Below are 20,830 nucleotides of genomic sequence, written 5' to 3'. Positions count from 1 at the left end.
AAGCTGACACACTTGTGCACGGCTCCAGGGTTTGTGGCAGGGCAAGGACAAGAATTGTAGTCTTTGACCTTTGCAGGTGTGAAGAACAGTGAGAAATTCTTGACAAATGAGTGTACAGAAGCTAGCGATATTGCCAGCACACCAGGTGCCTTTTCTCTGACATTTATCCCAACCGATGGGGGCATTACATAATTTAGCTATAAAATAGAAATGACATGGTCAATAAATATTTATCAGGCTGTGGATATGGACATCATACGTGTGATTTTTTTTCATACACAGATTTGAACTTGACAGATGCAATGATTATCTCCACTCGGATTTTGCGATCCTGATGTACATCAGAGGAACCTGTGGAGCTTTTAAACCATCTACACTCAGGTTAATTAAATAATAATCACAAGGAATTTTTTAAAAAGTCCCCCAGATAATCCTAAAGTGTAGACAAGGTTGCATACCACTGATCTAGAATAATGTCTCAACCCTGACTATGCAGCAGAACCCCAAACTTTTAACAGATACAAAATCAAATTCTGAGCTCTACAATGGAATTGGAAAGCTCCCCAGGTCATTCCAGGCATTAGGGACAGCTTATCTTAAAATGCCTTTTTTGCTGTTGCTGTTATTAAGCCAGATACCTCCCTGGCTGCTGCTGCTGCTTTTTTTTAATTGACTTTTATTGAAGTATAGTTGATTTACAATGTTGTGTTAGTTTCTATTGCACAGCAAAATGAATCAGTTATACCTTTTTTTTTTTTCCATAATACAACCATTTCAAGGCAAAAATCTTGAAATAAATTCTAGAGTATAAAGCAGACCAGCAGAGCTCCTTTGCTTAAAGCAAGAGTGAGGGCTTGGCCACCCTTGAAGCACTTCTACAGAACCTTCGGATTCTTAGAAACCACTGACTTTTCCCCCCATGTTAACTGACCAGCTGAGGAGCTCAAAGACATTAAGGGGAAGTAGTGACCTTTCAAGCCACACAGTGAATTAGAAGCTGAGCGGGGATCAGAACCCAGATCCTCTGATACATGGTGTAGCGCCTGATTCTGTATGTCATGAGGGCTCTTCCACCAACACCATACTTCCTGCCTACTTTAAGGAATCACATCAAACAAAACATTCCAGTCTGCAATTCAAGGAAGGAAGGAAAGACAGAAGGAGGGAGGGAGGGAGGAAGGAGGCCATGTTGTACAAATGATTATAATACAAAGTGTTGACATCACTTATATGTGGAATCTAAAAAAAAAAAATAGTACAAATGAACTTATTTACAAAACAGAAATAGAGTCACAGATGTAGAAAACAAGCTTACGGTTACCGGGGGTGGTGGGGGGGAAAGGGATAAATTGGGAGATTGGGATTGATATATACACACTACTGTATATAAAATAGATAACTGATAAGGAACTACTGTAAAGCAAAGTAATCTATTACTCAGTAGTCTGTAATAACCTATATGGGAAAAGAATCTAAGAAAGAGTGGATATATGTATATGTATAACTAATTCACTTTGCTGTACACCTGAAATTAACACAACATTGTAAGTCAACTATACTCCAATAAAATTATTTAAAAAAAAAAGAAAAAAGAATACAAAGTGTTGCCAGCCAAACAATATGGGAACAGATACATCTGTTATAAATAATCCTGCTTAGAAAAAGAAAATTTAGATAAGCTGAGTACATTAATTTTTCTAGTCAAAAACAGAAACATGTTGAAATAAGAAAAACTTACGAGGAAAGACAGACTCCAATCTGTGTTTCTTTTTGGTTCTTCCTGGGAGAAATCTGCTGTATAGGGAATAAAGTTGAAGTTTCAGGTCCTCCCTCATCCAAGTCCCTTCCATGGCCCCGGAAGGGGTCCTAGTAGTGTATTAACAGCCATCATACATTTTTGTAAAACTCAACTAAAGTAAGATGAAAAAGACCCTTTTTCACCTTCCCCTTATGTTGCGTGGTTTTGGAGGATTTACATGCATCTTGAAGGTCCGAATAAGAGGAAGTTGAATTGGGGGCTCGCATAGTTCGGGTGCAGTGGTATCTATTTACATGGTTTGCAGACACCTCCCTGTAGAGGTACATTATGCTAGCTCCCCTCGTATAAGAATGTCTTCCAGGAATTCTCCTTCCATCCTTGGCTCCAACTCAACAAGCATGCTGTCATGAAGGTACATGACCAAAGGACACATTGCCATGTAAACATGTCCTATGATGGCCAGCACCAGAAATACGTGGCTACTAGAGGAGCCAGAAGCTAGGTGGAAACTTTTTTTCTAATCATCAGTTACGTAAAATTTCAAGTGTAGAATTCAATTCTCATTGACACCCAGTCAAAACAGAAATTCTCTCCTGTCAAGAATATACTCAATGCAGCACAGAAAATAAATGCTCCCCACAGTTTTTCTTTTCTTATGGAAATCATGGAAAAGAGAATTAATCAGAATTCTTGTGTTTTCAGGTTGTGTGCACCGTGTGCCTGAATTCTGTACATAAAATTGCATGCTTTATGCTTCAAAACTATCAATAATTTAAAAAAAAGTTTTATTGAAATCAGCATAGGAGACAATTATCTTTCTACTGTCTACAGAGAAAGTGGTAGCACCTTCATATGAAGAGGCAATCAAAGGAAATGCCACCAAAAACTGTAGGAAAAGTATGTCAGATACTTAATATTATTTTTTCTGGATTTTATGATAGGTCAGCTTTTAAAAATTAATAATTTCCTCATTCTAAGTACATAGTCATGTTTTCTTGAGTTTGTATTTCTAATTTTTTCAGTTTTTTCCTTAAAACAGCCCCACAAATTGTTCAAGCTTCGGGCTTCACCAAACCTGGAGAGTCCTCTGGTCCCTCCCACAAAGAACCCCAAGTGTACATCAAAACCTCAGTGGAACATCCTCATAAGACGTCACTGCCTAGCTGAGCTCAATGAGAGGTACACTTACCTGTGTTCCACTGGGAGGGATTTTCAGACTTCTGAATGTGTCAGAGCCACCCAGGCAAACAATAAGTGCAATAAATGCAGATTCCTAGGCTTCACGCCAAGGAATAATTCAGTAAGTCTGGCGTGCATCTGAGAAATCTGTATTTTTAACAAGCACCAAAACTGATTCTGGATATAAAGGCCCAAGGACCACGTTTTAAGAACGCGAATTTACATCCAACACAAAAAAAGCATCCTTGGGCCATCTTTGCCTCTACTTGTGTTATTTCTCACAGGATTACCCACCTTCCTCCCGTATCCTAAATGTATGCTTTGCCATCCCTCACTTTTTCACTGCATTCCCACCCTGGAGCTTTCATTTCCATTAACCTCTTTCAGCAGTATATTGAATACTATGCTCTTTGCAGCCTTTGGTGCTTGGTTTTTAAATCTCTTTGGCATTAAACAGAATCTTAGCTTACCTTTATAATCCTCTCCACATGTTGCCTAACTTTACTCTTATTAATGCCCAGGTTTCCAGGTCCTTGGCAAATGCTAGAAACCTCATACTCTCATCTATCTACTGAAATGGCCCATTCAAAAATCACTAGTGATGTCCCTGATCAAAATTCATTGCACTCTTCTTTTTTTTTTTTTTTTTTTTTTTGCGGTACGCGGGCCTCTCACTGTTGTGGCCTCTCCCGTTGCGGAGCACAGGCTCCGGACGCGCAGGCTCAGCGGCCATGGCTCACGGGTCCAGCCGCTTCATGGCATGTGGGATCCTCCCGGACCGGGGCACGAACCCGTGTCCTCTGCATCGGCAGGCGGACTCTCAACCACTGCGCCACCAGGGAAGCCCAATGCACTCTTCTTAACACCCATTTTCCTTGGGTGTTTGGTCATTGCCAACTTCCCCTCCTCCCCTGGAAATTTTGTCCTTCTTTGATATTCATGACACTTCTGGCTTCTTCCCTCTATCTTTGATTACTGTCTGTCTTTCCAAACTCTCCTCTCTGCCTCTTTCTCCCAAGTTCACATCATGAGCTAGCATTCTCTTGCTCCCATCTCAGAGACAATGTCCAGTGTCATACTTTCATTTCGTACTTCTATGAGAATGAAACTCAACTTACCACTTTTACTCCAGTTTCCATCTCAAATTGGACCTATCTAAATGTCTTCCATCCGTCTACTCCCTCATCAAATAATTATTGATGGTCAATCAAATTCCATATACCGCGGGAAGGGTCTCAAGATACCACAAGGAAGAAGAGTTAACCTGCCTTTATGAAGCTCACAGGCTGGGTGGTGGCGGACTATGTGCAGTAAATGCTTAGAAACAAAATGAAACACGTGAAGTATCTACACTGAAATATATCTGGTAATGTTCAAGAGAGCATCACAGGATGAAAAGTATTTTATATACACTCATCTAGAGAGAACTTTCTAAGGATGTACCATTTATGCTGAGACTTGAAGGATGAGAAAAAGACAGCAAGGTGAGGGTAGGGGCCAAAAAAAAAAAAAAAAACTATCTCAGGCAGAAGAAGGAAAGCAAAGGCAAGTGTCCCAACGCAGACAAGGCCTGTGTGACTGGCTGTAATGAGTGAAGCAGAGATGGGAGTGAGATGAGGCTGAAAAGCTGACTCGAGTCAGATGTTGCTGGGCCTTGGAGATTATAGTAAGAAGTTCAGATGTTATTGAAAAGTCATTGAAAACCCATGGCAGAATCTGAAACAAGGGAGTGATAATCTGAGTTATAAGAGTATAGCAATGCCTAGACCACAACAGGTGCAGAATAAACATTTGTCTTTTGATGTGATTAACACTCTTAGTTTTTCCCCTCCCTCTATACCAATCATGCATCAAAGCATTCTCAAAAATTGAATAATTTAGCAAAAGTGAACCTTGATCAGTGTAATATACTCCCCAAGAGGCCTACTTTTATCTGTGGCGGTGCACCAGGCATGTAAATTTGAAAACAGAATCTTTCTAAGCAAATACACTCTCTTCTTAAGAATCACAAGACAACGGTATTTTCCATCAGTCATTGGGAACGTCTTACAGTGTCATGCAACATATTTTACAGTGATATATGTCACCTCTCTGAATATATCCCAAACTCTTCCAAGTATTTAAAACTTCTTTGAACTCTAGTAGCACCTAAACAATGCGTGTGTGTGTGTATGCATCTATGTAAGTATATGTAATTACGCATGTGTATGTATAATTATACACATATACACACACAATTGCATATATTTGTTCAGTGAATGAATAAAAATCAAGCCAATGCTAAATTGCAGGGCATATCCTCCGGTAATAAGTAAACAGCTATAAGATCAGAAGCAAAGGGATGAAAACTTACACAACATGCCTCCGTTTCCTAAGGCACATGCAACTATGATATATTGATATTAAGTAGGCTTAACTACAAAGCATTACTCTGCTCCTTCATGAGGCTCTTTTCAGTGTTCACCTGTTCATAAACAAATCCAGCTGACTTAAAGATAATCTGTTCTTTTGCACACAAAATGCAATAGGATTATATTTCCCAGAGAACGAATGTAGGGAAACTTTCTGTTGCTTTGCCATTAATATGGAGGAACCACCAATCATCAAGGCAAGGTCATAATATAATAACCACCCATAAGCATGGCTAATTACATAGTTGTCAAGTATAAAACACATGGGATTTCCAAAGAAGGTCGTTCCGGATGGGCATTTTAAAAGCATGGCTTTGAGCTGTAACCTCATGGTCTCGTGCATCCAAATCTTCATACCTGGGATCATGTAGCATTACAGAATCAAGGCCTTGACACTAACTTAATGTGACAATCTTCAAGGAGAGGATCCATTTTTATGACTTGGACTTGTGAAGAACTTCCTCCTAGGTGTGTGGCCTGGTTCCAGTTCTGTCACTGCTCACACCACCAAGACCTCAGTGACTCTGCTACCTGAAGGTTTTTCCAACGGCCTCACAAATGTCCAACGTCACAGAAGCCATACGATTTGTACAAAGTCCATGCTCTCTATAAAGTGTTTACGAAGATCCTTGAGCCAAGCCCAGCCTAAGTGGTACCTGGACCCTGTAGCTGTTGCCCCTCTAATTTAGGAAGTCACATTAAATGCCCAGCTTAAGGCTCTCCCACACTGACCTTCAGAATGTTAAATCCCACTACTTTGACACGACTTTGACATCTTAACACAGAAACCAGCCTCGTCATACTCAAGTGGTCATACCCATGTTCACTCCCCTTCCTAAATCTGGTAGGTACCAAATAGTTACTGGAAGATCTTCTAGTGCCCTCCTTCCTACATTTTACCAGTTGATAATAGGATGATGGAAGGTCTTGGGGCAGAAACATATACAGCTGGCACATTTCATGAGGCTGAACACCTATTCTAGAATAATACTGTTAGAAACCATCACTTTCTGTCTGCGTTGTGTTTTTGTTTCAGCTGGATTCTTCTTCAGGAGAAGAACACATGTTTTCTTTATTTCCTCCCCAAATAAAAGAGATATCTAGAAACAGTTACAGTATCTGCATTATCAGTCTGCTGTGCAAGAATGCATTATGTTTTGAGGGATGATTAAAAAACAATCAGTAAACCTTCCAAAGACACATCAATGCTATCAAGTTTCCTGATGATTTTTCTCTGGAGCCTATAAAATTTTATGGGCCACGATCCACTCTACTAATAGGGTTGAGGACAAGGAAGCATTGGCAGGCATTTTATTAAGGCTTGCTAGACTCTTCTACCCACTAGGCTTCATAATGTCTTATTCCGTAAGGGGACTTATGGGAGTGACAACTGCAATTCTCTGTACAGTTACATACCGTGGGGCAAAGAAACGTGGCAAAGCACAGACTTGTCTGTGGAGGAAACCCCGATCTCAATCTTTTTTTTAAACAGAAAAAAAAATCTTTGACCATCTACTATGTGCCAGGTACCACAGCAGATCCTGGGTATATCTAGGTCTTCAAAAGGAAGAGTAAGATATTTCTGTTTTCATCAAGCTTGTATATTAATGAGAGACATGGACAGTAAACAAGTAAATGGATGAAACCATTAGAACTAAAGTTAGGTGGGAGGAAGGAAACAAAGAAGGTTCCATGACAGAGAGTAGAGAGTGAACCACACTGGTCATGGAAGGCCATTCTGACCAAATGACAATTAAGACGAGACCTAGAGGTAGAACAAGTTTTCCAGCAGAGGACAGAGCAAGCATTTCGGCCTTAAGAGCATCCTCAAGTTAAGCAGGATGGCCAGCAGGGTGGGCACTGAATGAGCTCAGAGGAAAGGGTAAAGGAGGGCTTTGCAGAGAGAAGCTGTGGACTAACTATACTCTGCCTTCTACGTTATGGTAAGAGTACAGAATTAACATGGCTAGGCTAATAAATACATTCACTTACTTAGAAATAAGACAAGTGATACAAATCAATTGAGCTAGGGTTTGTTAACGCTGCTGCGGCACCTTACAACTTCCAGAACATTTAAAAGTAAACATGAATTACATCACTGTTTACAACTGTAACCAGTTTATATAAATAGCAGGAAGAAGTTCTCTCCCAGGTTCATTACAGTTTCTAGAGTTTGTTGTAAATCTAAGTCATTTTGGATTATCTTGGCACGTAAATAGTTTTCCATTACCAGGTTAATTTTGAGGTCTCAGATTTCAAATTACCTGCTTTTCAAGGGTTGTTTTCATTCACCCAGCCATACAAGGCTTCAGTCTTGGATAGCAACGTTTGGCACAATTTCGACAATGGTAATAAACTCCTCACTTTTAGCTCTGATATAACAATCATCCAGAAAAGTAAATGCCTATTTGTATGAAATGGTCCAGGAATGGCATGCTCTATTTAAACAGATATTTGGACTAATTTAAAAGTGAGGTATTTCATCTTTTAGTTTTTTAAGAATTGGAATATGTAAGTGTTGAAGAGTTTTTACTGCAAAAAATTAGACAAGTGCATGCATTTAAAAGAGCTGAAGAAGATACAGTTAAGAAAACCTTTTTCATTTACACTTTCAGCCTTTCTCCATAGAGGCAACTATTACCAGCCTTCTTCTTATCCCTAAAGAAATGTTCAATACACATACAGCCTTTATCCAATATATACATTCAAAGCATACATACACACATTAAAATTTTTCTTTTTCACAGAAAGAAGGGCATATGTTCACTATTGTTCTTCATCTAAGTTGGTCCATTTACATAGCTCAGTGATAGTCCCACAAAAAATACAGAAGTCTGTTTCTTCTCAAAGTTAGTTTTAAATTGTATGTGCACAGGATATTTAACTTAATCAACTCTTTAGTGGTGAACACAGGTTGTTTCCACTAATTTTCTGATACCAATGCTCATTTAAACAAATGAATACTTACGGGTATTACCATGTGCTGGCACTAGTCATTCAGTGGTAAAAGACAGATTCCCTGCCTCTTGGACCTTACATTTTAGTGGAGGAAATGATAACCAGATAAACAAACATCTAGTTTGTCATACTTATTCTTGGGATAAGTCTTATGAATAAAAAAAGTAAAGCCAGAGAAGGGGACAGGCAATGACCAGGGAGGCTCCTGTCTGTAGGACGGTCATGGAAAGCCTCTCTGTGGTGGAGATATTTGATAAAAAATCATGAATGAGCAAGACAGTAAAGCATGAGGACATCTGGGAGTAGCACTCCAGTCAGAGGAAACAGCGCCAGCAAGTGCAAAGGCCCTGCGGTAGGGGCTCACTTGGCATGTTCAAAGAACAGTGTGGCTAGATCAGAGCATACAAGGGGGAGCGTGTTTGAAAATAAGCTTGGAAGTGCAGGCAGAAGGAATGCACATTGGGTCTTATACGCCACAGTAAAACCATAGGCATGACACTGATTGTGACAGTAACTATCAGAGAACCAAGGTGCAGGAGTGATCAGATTTTCACTTTGGAATCACTCTCACTGTTCTGTAAGGAAGAGACTGCAGGGGCCAAGAGTGCCAGTAGAGAAAGCAGGGGCCTGTGACTCCTGAAGTCACCCAAAGAGAGGTGACAGTAGCCCAGATTTGGGTAGAGGTTGAGTGAGAAGGTGGCCAGTAGCTGTATTTGGAATCTGTCTGGAAAGTAGAGCTAACAGGATTCGCTGATTCCCTAGACCTAGGGTGTGTGCAGGACAGGAGTCAAGGAGAATGCCAGTGTTCTGGCGTGAGCAGCAGAGCGAATGATGGTGCTATTTATCAGGATGGGGAACACTGAGAGGATAGTGGCTCATGGGGCAGGAGGCAAATGGAGTGTGAGGAGAGGAGAGAGAGAGCTCTGTTAAGTCACAGATTTTTGAAATGCACAGAAGAATCCATGGGGGTGGTGTCACAAAGGCACATAGAAATGAAACTGGAATTCAGGGGGAAGACGGCTTAGAAATGAAATGTGTAAATATTCTGCATATGAGTAGTATTTAAAGCCACAGGAATGGGGCATATAAGTTTCACATATGTCCAAACAGAGCGCTCAGAGAAGCCATGAGACGCTGAATTGCTAGGTTAAGGTATGCATGAGTGTGTGTGTGTGTGTGTGTGTGTGTGTGTGTGTGTGTTTTATAGATGTTATTATCAAAGTTCTCCTCCAAAGTTCAATATGTCCTCTATTTAAACTCAAAATATTTATCTCTGATGAATTAGAAGATATTTCAATATAATTACAAACATTAATTCTCACTGTCCTAGAGATTTAGATGTGTGAGGTGTCAGCCGAAGTCATTTCAGACAGAAATATCTTTGTGAAACACACATACATATTTGTTCTAGGCATTTTCACATACATTAGCTCATACATTCCTGACAGCACCCTGAGGGATCAATCTTATTAAAACTATTTCATAAATTAAGATACCGAGGTACTAGGGAATGAAGGGATGTTCTCAAGGGTTCCTAAGTAGTAAGTTGGTTAGGGTCTGGACTCAAATTCAGGCCCAATTTTCCTTCCAGTAGACACAGAATGAGGTAAAGACTTAGCTTTCGCTGAATAAGATGCAAGGTATTTACCACAATGTTCATTGAAGCACTGTTTACAATAGCCAGGACATGGAAGCAACCTAAGCGTCCATCGACAGATGAATGGATAAAGAAGATGTGGCACATATATACAATGGAATATTACTCAGCCATAAAAAGAAACAAAATTGAGTTATTTGCATTGGGGTGGATGGACCTAGAGTCTGTCATACAGAGTGAAGTAAGTCAGAAAGGTAAAAACAAATACCGTATGCTAACACATATATATGGAATCTAAAAAAAAAAAAGGGTTCTGAAGAACCTAGGGGCAGAACAGGAATAAAAACACAGACCAGATGTAGAGAATGGACTTGAGGACACAGGAAGGGGAAAGGGTAAGCTGGGACGAACTGAGAGAATGGCATGGACATATATACACTACCAAATGTAAAATAGATTGCTAGTGGGAAGCAGCCGCATAGCACAGGGAGATCAGCTTGGTGCTTTGTGACCACCTAGAGGGGTGGGATAGGGAGGGTGGGAGGGAGACGCAAGAGGGAGGAGATATGGGGATATATGTATATGTATAGCTGATTTACTTTGTTATACAGCAGAAACTAACACAACATTGTAAAGCAATTATATTCCAATAAAGATGTTAAAAAAAAAGATGCAAGGTATTTAGAATGACCATTTAGGTATATTTAGTATGAGATGCATTTAAAAAGGGCATATACACTGCCACCACCTGATAACTCTGTTTTCCTCAGGTCCTCTCATGGCACTATTACAGGCATTTGGACACATCAAAGAGCAAAGCCACCGGTCCCTAATCTCATGGCAGTGACAGGAGGCAGCGATGGGAGAGACAGATAATCAACATGAAAATTATGTTTGAAACTTCTGTCATAAGACAATGGGGGCTACGGGTAAAAGAGCAAAAAAACAAAAAAGACAGGAAAAGGCAGATCAGCAGTGGTCGCAGGTGAAGAGCTGGGCAGGTTCCACCTTTAAGAGCACGAGAGAGGCTGACCTCATGGAGAAAGTACAATAATATCTGAGCAGACTGGAAGGAACCTGGAGAGTCAGGGAGATCTGGCTTTGCATAACACTCAGACATCATTCTAAACGTGGTCCTTGACACTGTAAGTTGGAAACCAGGAAAGAATGTAAACTGAACACCCTGAACAGGAAAAATAATTTCAAACACTGAGAGCAAATTTAATAGTGTCACTTTCACATGCAAAGGGCACTGCATCTACCCATTGTGGCCTCGTCTATAACCAGCTTTCTCAATAGGAGCGACAGATTGTTTTCAGCTACCCTGTGTTGTACAAAACCAGGGCTTCTTACATCCCCGTGGATGATTCTGCCCAGAACCAGATGATGACAATCGCAGTCGGGCCTCTACAGTGCTTCTGTGACTTGGGGACCAAGCTGTGTAATAAAATAATAATGAACATGACTCGAACACTTAAGATCAGAGAATGAGACACAAGGCTTGAAGAGGACATGGACAATATCAAGCCATGAGTTAACAGATGAGAAAACTAGGTTCAGGGAGACTTTAGTCCCAAGACCAAAGTCTGCTAAAACTGAAAAACAGCATGTTTCCCACGAATTCCAGGCTTCAGTCTTTTCAACGGAAACTCCTGTTTGACACCACTTTCATCAACCACCATACACATGCCTTTTGAACAATACCCAAAGGCAAATCACAACAAAACCACCAAGAATACAAAACTGTTGATAAATACTTGCGTCATGGTTACCATGTGCCAGACCCTGTTCTAAACACTATACTGAACTTATTTAATTGTCACAGACATATAATTATGAGGCAGGTGCTAGTACTATCCTGATTTTACAGTTGAGGCAACTGAGAAACAGAAAGCTTAAGCAACCTACCCGAAGTCATTCAGCTTGTTAAAGACATAGCAAGAATTTGAACCCAGAGTGCCTGGGTGAAAACTCTGTTCCAATTCTTGTGTTAAATGTTTCCAGATATATGTACATACTTAGTCAGAATAGTGTGATTACTAATTAGGAACATGTTTTGGTAACAGTTTTAGCTAGAATTTCTCAACATGGATAGTAATTTTAAGACAATTCTTCATATACTTATTGAGGGACTACTATATTTCAGCCAGGGTGCATGTTACTCTAAGTACAGGCATTTTTTCCCAGGTAATAAACCATCTTTGATACGTCTCTGAAACCCATAAATTTTTACAGCATCACGAAAAACTGTTACAACAAATTAAGCACATCCTTCTATAGTGATTCAATAGTTCCATAAAATTAGCATTGATCCAGTAGATTCTCCTTTGACAACTGTGTTTGGCAAGGATCTTTAGCTATTACCTGTGCTCTCAAATGCTTGAAGGGAAATCTGTGGTCTGAAGGGAAAATCTCTTCATCTCATTTTTAGTCATGGTATTTCTTTCTTTCTATCTATCTATCTATCTATCTATCTATCTATCTATCTATCTATCTACCTATTTATTTAGTTGCGGTACACAGGCCTCTCACTGTTGCGGCCTCTCCTGTTGCGGAGCACAGGCTCCGGACGCGCAGGCTCAGCGGCCGTGGCTCACGGGCCCAGCCGCTCCGCGGCATGTGGGATCCTCCCGGACCGGGGCACGAACCTGTGTCCCCTGCATCAGCAGGCGGACTCTCAACCACTGTGCCACCAGGGAAGCCCTATTTCTTTTTTTTTTTTAAATTAAAGTGTCCAGAAAGCAGGAAAACAATAACAGCTAAAAGTTATTATGCACTTTGCATGCCTTCACATATGTCTGTATGTACACATGAACATATGTATATATGTTTACTGAGTTATAAGTTACTCCTACTGAAATACACAGATATTCACTACACAGCTCGAGTCTTACAAATCTGTACATCTGTGTAAAAAATATTCAGTCAAGACAGGGAACCTTTCCATCACCCGAGAAAGTTCCCTCATGCCCCTTCCTCATCAATCCCCAACCCCAAAGGCAGTGACTGTTTTGATTTCTAGAACATTTGAAAATTTTAATCCTAAGTACAATTCTATGAGGCGCTGATTCCAAGGAACGTCTAACTCTGAGACCCATGCTCTTGGCCACCATACTGTTCTACTGCATTTCTTCCTAGTGGACACTTAGCCCATCTCAACAGTGCCCTCTGAGAGAATTCAGTCATGATGTCCTAACTTCTCTCTTATGCATCTAGAATGGTACTATACGTACCACCCTTGGAAGAATTGAAAAAATGGTCACTCGAATCATTTTCTATATCCTGTGGTTCAGATGAGACACCCTCTTGAGAGCTTACTGATATCAGATTAGGCAGGTGGGGGTCACTGAATGAAGCGGACATGTGCCCTCTTAAAGCAACAGGCGCTGCCCAAATCCCCCCAACTGCTACACTATGAGAAATCAGACCAGGGATACCCTTCTGCAGTTTTTTCTAGATAATCTATGTATCTAAATTTGTACATAATATCTCAGTACATGTAAATGCTTTGTAACTAAGTCGATTTTTAAAAAACACTTCATGAGTCAAAATGTGTCCACAGGACAGCCCTGGATTGCCAGTTTGTGACCAGGTGTTTGCATCCTCGGCTTGGGAAACACCAGGATTAGCTTCATCAGCAACAGAAAGGAGGCCACAAACCTCTGAAGGTCACAGCCAGCCCGGGAGGTAAGGTCTATCATCACATGGTAAAAGTTCTGCTGTCCATAGTCTGGTCTACTGCCAACCCTCCTGCCCACTGAGGGAAGCCGATGACTTTGGTAAACATCTTGAACAAATATACGAGAAAAAAGAAACTGGCAACGGGAAGAGGGCATGGAATAAAAACACAGAAGGAAAGAGCTAGAAAGAGTAGAGAACACTAGAGAGGAGAGAAGACAACTACAGGTAAGAAAAGGAAGCAAAGGACAGGCATCTCTAGGCTTGAAGCACCTTCTTTCATTGACTACACTGGCCCAGGACCACAAACCCGGTTGGAGTGGAGACAACAGCGTGGTGTGGAATGACTTGCTTGGAGCAAGGAGCTCTCTCTGATGTTTATTTACTTACTTATCTGAGCTTTATGAGAGTAGTTTCAGTGCTTAAATATTTTGACCCTGGGAAATAACGTCAGGGTTTCCAGCAATTCCGAAATATTATTTAGAAGTCAGGGAAATCACTAGAGAGTCCGATCCTGTCACCTTGGCAAAGGACTGTGGTCTGAACAAGGAGGAAATTTCTAATCCCCGGCAAAATGGTTTTTATCAGGAAACTGTGTTCACTGTAACAGGTGCCACTGCATTACTGGTTAAAAAGAAGAATAAAGCCATCGCTTCCATATCCACCTACGCACCTGGAGCTCCATTAGGACAACCACCAGCAAAGATTTTCAGCAAATCAATCTCACAGGATTTATACACTTAGTGAACCGTGGTGACACGTCCCTCCCCCAGTCCTGCAGACCTGTTCAATAGGCCACAGCTTACATGGCTTCCTTTACAGAAGGCAGTTCACACTTGACAAAAGGAATCTGAAACCATAAGAAGCATGACCACCTTTCTGTGTGGCAGCAAAGGTGAAAGAAAAAGGACAGTGGAATCTTCAGAGAAATTAAGGCAACAAAGAAAAAGTAACCTGGATCACTCAGCATAAAACCCTCCTCTGCTGACTGTCTCAATGTTTCATTTTATCATTTGATCTGCCTATTTCATTCTTTGTCAGTTTGCCTCATGCTGAGATGATGTTAAGCATATACATCTGACATACTTAAGTCCTTACTGTGTGCAAGGCACCATGCTAAGGGCAGTCTAAGCACAAGCTCACAACATACTACGAGGTAGATGCTACCATGTTCATTTTAAAGATGATACAATTGTGGCTCATCAAGAGGATGTAACTCGTCCAAGGTCACACAGCCAGGGTCACAGTGCGGGTCTGTATGCCTCGCAGCCTGGGCTCACTTCACAATGTAATCACTCTCCTTCTGCTACAAGATCATCCCACCTTTCACTCTTCTTTCTTACTGGGCTGCTTCTCACTTACAATCACCCTCTGCCCCTTTGGTTCACAGATGTAGAGTGTCCTGTTCATGGAACACGCCCTTGTCAGATGAGTGGAATTGAATTCAGGGAACAGTATTTTTGTCAGGAGGAGGTTACTTGGAATGTGTTCAGAGAAGGGTAAAAAGAAAAGTACAGGAAAAGATAAGGGAGAGATGAAATAGTTCAAGACATTCATAAAGAAATGGGAGAGCTTGAGAATAACAAAACCATAGAAAATGAGAAAGAGAAAACACTTTACAGGCATCTCATCCTATTTTACAGATGGAAAAACTGAGAGCCAGCTCTTAGTGGACTCAGAGCCTATCCCAAGACTTCCGACTCCCGCTACCCTTACTCCCTCTCTTCACCTCACTCCTGTACCAGGTCCTCCTACCACCCTCAAATGTGCCTTAAGAGAATATGACAATGGCCATGGGTTACAAAGTATAGAGATGCAAATGTGGCCCAATCTGAGGAGGCCGGAGATGAGAAACAATGCCCCAAGCTGCCTCGCAGCACAGTGAGGTTCTCCATCACTGAATGAATGACTGACACATCTGGCTGACATCTGCCAGTGATGCTATAAATGGCACTGTTGTAGTAAATAATGATTTAGCTCCAACAGTATTAAAGCAACTCAGTTCTGTGGACCAGTGTCTGGTTGGCTTCAACAGAATAACTTGGGGAGTTTTTAAAAATAGAGGGATTCCCCAACTCTAATCTCAGAAATTCTGATTCAGAAGGTTTTGAGAAACCATGGAACCGGGTGATTTCTGAGGGACCTTCTAATACTAAGACTCCATGACGTTACTTTCTGTAGCACGGCTTCCAAAGCATCACTCAGTTCTCATTATTAAGCCAACACGCATAACAAGTAGTCCACTCCAGACTCAGGGTCAAGGAACAAGAAGAACTGCCATTGTCTCTGAACGCCTGTGTTCTCTAGACAGGTAACACATCTTTTCTAGTCTCAGTGTTCACTTCTTTAAAATAGAAGCAATGGATTTTTAGAACAGTGCTAGAACTCTTGATCTGGATCTGTGGGCTCCTATTCCATACCCAGAGGACCTCCACCCATCCTGGTAATGAAACTGCATGGGGCCAGTAGGCACATGACCCACTTCTGGGTGTGGATTCTGAGAAGTGAGGGGAACTTTATGTGGGAGGGTGTCCCTTCCTGATTACTGGGGCAAAGTCTCATGAGGAGAAGTATTTTTCCCCTTCATGTCCTGCCACCTTTGTCCTGACTTGAACATGACACATGGAGATGAACGAATGGACAGTGGAGCAGGAAGGAAACTCGTCTTTAGGGACGTCGCTCAGCTGCCGCAACAGTCCTGGACTGTCCAGGTGTAGTCCACATCTATATGCACAAAAGGTAAGGCTTTATACTTTCCGACTCTATGAGCACAATTTCTATTACTTGCAGCCAAATGCAATCTTTACTGATAGAGCATTAAAACTCTCTTTTCAAATGAAATCTCTTGCAAAATCCCAATATATGAAACAAATAAAAGGGGCTGTGCTATTTAGAAAAATGGATGGAGTGTTTCCAGAGCCATTCCTTCCTATTTCCTGCAGAGGTTCTTCCATGGAACCAGAACTGGCCAAAATCGGTACCTCTTAAGGTAGAGTCTCCAAGGCACCAGGGATTCTCAGATTTTCTCAGGACTCTGAGAGTTCTCTGCCAAATTTGTTCTTGTGCTTTTCTTTCTCTTTTCTTTTGACGTACTTATTTTATTTACCCAAATTTTGTCCTAGGAAATGCAGATCCAATTCATGACCTATGACTACTACCATGCAGTTCTGGTGTCTGCATTTGTATTCAGTGTACAATCATGTTGGCAATAAGTGATTGGATTCTAATTGTCATGAATAGAAAAAGGAGCAGAGTGTAATATCATACAAAATGAAACATTCCTTCAAAGGTGCAGATCAAGGGACATCATGGCATGCAAATGAAGGTACATTTGAAGAGAAAAAAATTCATGGAAGAATCAAGTCTATATCCAGGATATAAGAGTTTGAGTGTCTAGAATCAAAATAATCTCCAGATAACTGTCAGTTCCATGTTCATGGTGAGGCCTTATTAAATTTCAGTAAAGCATCTTCTACCTAAAATAACAATGTTGAGAATCTGAATACTATTACTTTACTTTGCATTTAATTCATAAATTTATTTTAGTCTTATAGATGCTAAAGAATGATTAAAATAGAGAGGTGATTACCTAGGTGGGTATTTTTGGTTTGTACATATTTAAATTGCAGTATAATAAAAGCAGTTAAATCAACAATGGGGGCGTGGATGTTTTCCCTCACCCTGTTAAAAGGAGTCTATATATTACCCAACTCAAGAAATTCTGGACTACAGGATGGCCCTAATCCCTTCCAGATGGTCAAATCCATAATTCCATGAACCTCCTCACCTTATGAAATTAATATTAAATACTTCCACCAACAATGCGGTACATGCTCCTGAAGGTTTTTAAAAATTAAAAAAAGAAATAAAATTAAATAAATTCATGTATTAAAATAAAGCATATGTATCATTCTATATTCCTTTTCAAATGTTTGTCTTAAGGATGAAGTGTACGCGGGCAGGGCCTAGAACAAGCTATGCTCACTGCCATCCCTCCCCCATCTCCACCTGGTCCCTTCACTCATCACTCCCAGCAGAATATCTCTGGATGGAACAAATATGGGTTAAAAATAAGGCCTCAGGAGCCTGCTCCCTCCTCACTTACGAAATCTGAACCCTTGGGCGATGCCATTCTTACAATGTGCTTTCTGATTGCTTCCAGAAGGCACAGTGGGGCGGACTGACCGTGGAGTCTTCTATTGTGAAGAGGGTAAAACCATTCTCCTCACTGAGGCCACGGTTTAGCCACACACTTCAAGGTGAACCAATCAGTGCCCTCTGGGCTTTGCTATTCTAGTATGTACGTTTCACTTCTGCGCACAGATCTCCCTCTGCCCCTGCTGCCCAGTTTGTGGTGTGGCCACTCCTCCCTCCCTGTAGCCTATACCTCTGCCCTGGATTTCTTCTTCTCTACCCTCCCACACCCCTCTTTGTTTTTCCTTTTTAAATGTCCAGGGAACTTGATTTTCCCCTCGTATACTTCTAAAACAGGGCAACTATAGACTTTCTTCCAAGTTTCAGGCAATGCTGTTCGTACCCCTGCAACCTGAAGTTGCTATTTCACGCCTGCTCTGCTCAAGGCTCAACGCACACTAAATTTAGAGGAGTATGAAATTAGAGCTCACAGTCTCCTTTTTCACTGGCAGTGTGTTTGGCTGTGGTTCATGCTGTTTCCTAATCTCTTGGCATCTTGCTCATTCCATAGGCAACCCAAGTGTAGTCACTGTCTGTCCTATCTTATCCCATGTCCAACAGTTCCCAAACCCTCTTCATCCCAACCCAACCCAAAGATGACACTCATGAAGAAAATATTTGTGTGCCATCTCTCAGAATAAGAATTCCTGCTTCCAGTCACTTTCTTCCTAATTCCCTCCTCCAAGTGCAAAACTGTGGAGAAAGTAAAATTGCTGGCCGAGAGGGCTGACTTGGCAACCAACAAAACACAAGGCCTGCGCACTTATCCTAGGTCTTACGCAGACAAAGATATGAAAAAGTCCAGCCCCCCCCCACTCTTTATTCACCCATTCATCTAACTCTCTAATATCAGCTACTTGTTGAGAGATTTTAGAACCAAAGTCAATGCACACCTATTTTATTGAGGTCCACCGTGAGAGTTCTAGCCACTCTTCTGCTATTCAAGAAGTAGCCAAGAACCCATTCATTCATCTGTTTCCCCAGCCAGACTCCTGGCCAAGGCCCCTTTAGAAAACACCATTGCTGTCGCTGATGGTTCTGCCAGTAATCACAAAGCTGTAGTGAGATTGAGTCCAGCTCTTTCAGAACTGAACAGTGTTCTTAAGTGCAATTATATTATGCTATGTATTTTCCAAATGTTAAGTATAGAATAAGATATAGCTTTCGAGGCAGGGGTAAAAATCTGTATTGCATTATAGTTGATATGTATGAAAAAGAATTATCCACAATTTGATTTTTTAAAGAAAATCACTCTTTTCAGTAAGGTGTAAAATAACATCAATTGATCAATGAAATAAAATTCACATTATTATATGTCTGTCTTTTAACAATGATTTTGACTAAATTACTGTTTTCTGTGACTCTAGTTGTCTATACTTCATAAAACACAGAAGTATTTATTTTTTGAGGGAAGAACTGCCAGTTACTTCTGCAATTCAGAAAAAAATTGAAAATTATTCTAGAAACAGAATTACAAATGTTGTATCCAGCATATTTCTAGGCAAATATATCACTGAGCTCCTTAATGACAGTCAAAATCCCACATAATAATAAAAGATGCCAGGAACTCACATACACGTATCTGTTCCTACACTCTGAAAGTGTGATCCAAAATAGAAACTTCAAACGCCGATTTCCTCTAAAATGAGAGCCATTTTCTGCTAAAAACGTCCCTCTCCAAATTCTCATAAAGCAAAGAACACAGACAGTCTCATCTAAAATTATATTTCCTGCCAACGAAGTGTCCTTCCCCACAGAAAAGTTGCAGACTGTTGGAGCAGGGTGACAATACAAGAGTTCACATACTTTGCTTTTTCACAGTCGTGTTGCCAGCTTAACCCTAACTTTCCAACGCGTACTGCCGAAAATCACCTCTTGAAGGGGGCTGAGGGAAGAAAAGATGACAGACAACCCCACACCAAATGTTGAAGTGATGGAGTTCTAACTTGTTCATACACATACCCACAAACTCCCCACGCCCCCCCATACACACACACAGACACACAGAGTACTTGCAAACAAACAGCAGGCTTAGAAAGCGAAGAGAAAGCCTGCAAAAAATGCAAGAACTGAGCAGTTCCCTACCTCTCCTCTGCTTCACAAAGCGGCTGAAGAGAATCCCCTGCGATCCAGGCGCGTGTGGGGAGGCCGGAAGGGGGCGGCCGCTCGGCCTGCAGAGGCTGAGCAGGCCCAGCCTGTGTTCAGAAGCTGCCCCAGTCAGATTTTCCAACTGCAGAGTTGGAGCCAAGTCCCTGCCCATGCCTGAAGAATTTCCTGAACAGCATTCCCGTGCTTTTTCGGACTGCTTTGAAACCGTACTCTGCCTGTACTTCAATACGCCTTTGTCAGGCCAACTCCCACCTACTGGGCCGGCTTCAGCTCTCAATGGGAAACACGTGTGTCAAGCACAGACTCGCTCCCCTGCCCCAGCGCCCATGGGGGCTGCTGGGCTCACACAACCACAAAGGCAACGGCTTCTAGAACTAATACTGATTTCTCAGTCATTCTCCACGCGGCCTCTGCTCTGTGGCGCTCGATGCTGGAGCTGAGTCTCCTTCCCCCGCTCCACGCCGCCCTTTGCCAACTTCCTCCTTGTGCTGACAGCCCCCAGCTGACCCCTGTTAGCCCCTCACCCCAACCCAACTCTTGCCAGTCCTGATAACGAGCCTATTACAGCTGAGAGATGGGAATTCTCATTTGATCTTCCTCCCTGCCAGTGCCTCTGTCTTTGCTCAAAGGATCAATTGCTGGAGGGGGAACAATATTTTTAGCATTTCCAGATTGGTTCAGTACTTCTGAGTTGTCCCCTCAACCTGACGTGTGCATCTCTTACTGCTGCCACTAAAAATAATGCAATTATTTTTCAGGCACTTTTGTGGCTCTCTGCTGTCTAAGTGCGCTGGTCCCCAAATGTAACATTTTGCAGGCTGTTGCAATGTGTGCTGTGGTTACAGGAAATAGAAAGGAGAAAAGAAGGTAACTTTAATCAGAATGTCATAATTCTCTGCACCTGTGATTACTTCTGGATGACCCTCCATCAACATGTCCCATGTA

At 41.5% G+C, this 20,830-nt stretch overlaps 1 protein-coding gene across 3 annotated transcripts in view; it reads right to left on the bottom strand.

Moving 5' to 3' along the window:
• The window catches only part of SGCD (sarcoglycan delta), a 409,144-nt gene extending 389,143 nt beyond the window's left edge, over positions 1 to 20,001 (bottom strand). Inside the window, exons 1-2 of one of the 3 annotated variants that reach the window (XM_073802750.1) lie at positions 19,862 to 19,957; positions 1,739 to 1,794 (exon numbers count right to left, since the gene is read on the bottom strand). The gene's annotated coding sequence lies outside the window, so the exon portion shown is untranslated. Of the gene's footprint in view, positions 1 to 1,738; positions 1,795 to 19,582; positions 19,648 to 19,861 lie in introns of those variants that run through there. The other 2 variants (XM_019924818.3, XM_073802751.1) reach the window with 2 other exon arrangements.
• Positions 20,002 to 20,830: the final 829 nt, after the last annotated feature.

The sequence above is a fragment of the Tursiops truncatus genome, chromosome 3 (assembly GCF_011762595.2).
Source record: "Tursiops truncatus isolate mTurTru1 chromosome 3, mTurTru1.mat.Y, whole genome shotgun sequence".
Classification (NCBI taxonomy): Eukaryota; Metazoa; Chordata; class Mammalia; order Artiodactyla; family Delphinidae; genus Tursiops; species Tursiops truncatus.
Note: the sequence above shows the minus strand (reverse complement) of the source record. Positions and strands in the feature narration are given on the sequence as shown.